Genomic DNA, 2,079 nt, shown 5'->3' on the forward strand with positions numbered 1-2,079 from the left:
AGGTGATGAGAAAGACCTTGACCTGAGACCCTGGCTCAGTGGCAGAGCCTCTGCTTGGCATGCAGAAGGTCCCCGGTTCAATCCCCAGCATCTCCAGTTAAAAGGACCAGGCAGGAGGTGATGAGAAAGACCTTGATCTGAGACCCAGGCTCAGTGGCAGAGCCTCTGCTTGGCATGCAGAAGGTCCCCGGTTCAATCCCCAGCATCTCCAGTTAAAAGGACCAGGCAGGAGGTGATGAGAAAGACCTTGATCTGAGACCCAGGCTCAGTGGCAGAGCCTCTGCTTGGCATGCAGAAGGTCCCAGGTTCAATCCCCGGCATCTCCAGTTAAAAGGAACAGGCAGGAGGTGATGAGGAAGACCTTGACCTGAGACCCTGACTCAGTGGCAGAGCCTCTGCTTGGCATGCAGGAGGTCCCAGATTCAATCCCCGGCATCTCCAGTTAAAGGATCTGGCAGTAACTGGTATGGAAGACCTCTGTCTGATTCCCTGGAGAGCTGCTGCCAGTCTGAGTAGGCAATACAGAGGTTGATGGATGAAGGCAAGGGCTGTGGTTCAGCGGCAGACCTAAACTTGGCATGCCGAGAAGGTCCCAGGTTCGATCCCTGATATCTGCAGTTTAAAAGGACCAGGCGGTAGGTAACGTGAAAGACCTCGACCTGAGACCCTGTAGAGCGGCTGCCGATCTGAGTCGACCGTACTGACTTAGGTAGACGAAGGGGTCTGATTCGGTATAAGGCAGCGTGACATGGTGTGATCTAAAAGGTGAGCAGTTCCTGACGGAATGTTTATTTCGACATAAAAAAGGATTTCAAGAAAGACATGGTTTTTTTTAAAAAAACAACAACACATTTATTTACAAAAATGTGTGTCTGTTCACAAAGCACATGAGTCCAAGTTCACTGCACTCCTGGCACACTGTTTTCCCCCCCCTCCCTGTCCTCTTTTTCCGTTTTGCTGCCATGCCATAGACCAGGGGCGGCCAAACTTGCTTTAACGTAAGAGCCACACAGAATAAACGTCAGATGCTTGAGAGCCACAAGACATGAACAAATATCACACAAACGTTTTTATTGGGAAATATGCAAATTTGCTTCTTATTAACATTAAATGAGACTGTGTGAAAGAGCCGCATGTGGCTCCCGAGCGGTGTTCCCTCTAAGCTGAGTTAGTGAGAGCCAGGGGTCATTTAGTAGAAAAAGAGGTGCAGGAGCTCATTCGCATAACTCATTAGCAGGGGTCATTTCCTGCGGGAGCGCACAGGAGCGGAGCTCCGGCAGTAAAGAGCCCAGGGGGCGGGCACATGCAACACGCCCCGCCCCCTGCTCCCAGCAGCCCTCAGTCAGAGCAAGAAGCAGCCAGGTAAGCTGCAGAGCCCCCCCCCCAGCCCCCCGGTCCAAAACAGTCCAGTGGCACCTTTAAGTCCAAGTTTTCAGGCACAAGCTCTCCCTCCTCTGCGAGGACAGATCTCACACTTCCGGTGAGGTCGGGGGTGTGGCATATGCAAATAAGTTGTGCAAATACGTTTTGCTAATGAGCTCCTCCACCTCTTTGTCTACGAAATGACCCCTGCTCATTAGCATAACTTATTTGCATATGCCACACTCTCTGACATCACCGGAAGTGTATCAGAAGGCAACACCCACCGCTCAGGCTCCACTGGACTGTTTTGGATTGCTAGCTATTGGGGGGGGGGGTTGGAACATGCAGATCTGTCCTTGAGAGCCAGTTTGGTGTAATGGTTAAGTGTGCGGACTCTAATAAGAACATAAGAGACGCCAATGTTGGATCAAGCCAAAGGCCCATCCAGTCCAACACTCTGTGTCACACAGTGGCCAGAAATACCAGGTGCCCTCAGGAGGTCCACCAGTGTTCTGGAAGAACCGGGTTTAATTCCCCACTCCTCCACTTGCACCTGCTGATGTGACCTTGGGTGAGTCACAAGCTCTGGCACAGCTGTTCCTGAAAGAGCAGTTTGTGTCAGAGCTCTCTCAGCCCCACCCACCTCACAGGGTGTCTGTTGTGGGGAGGGGAAAGGAAAGGAGTTTGTAAGCCGCTCTGAGACTCCAAGTGAAGGGC

The 2,079-nt window shown here is 51.9% G+C and overlaps 1 protein-coding gene across 1 annotated transcript in view; it reads left to right on the forward strand.

Moving 5' to 3' along the window:
- Positions 1 to 2,079, forward strand: part of CCDC22 (coiled-coil domain containing 22) — a 53,283-nt gene that overhangs the window by 27,952 nt on the left and 23,252 nt on the right. The gene's annotated exons all lie outside the window — the stretch shown is intronic.

This window comes from Gekko japonicus, unplaced genomic scaffold, assembly GCF_001447785.1.
Source record: "Gekko japonicus isolate JY-2015 unplaced genomic scaffold, Gekko_japonicus_V1.1 scaffold617, whole genome shotgun sequence".
NCBI classification, from domain to species: domain Eukaryota; kingdom Metazoa; phylum Chordata; class Lepidosauria; order Squamata; family Gekkonidae; genus Gekko; species Gekko japonicus.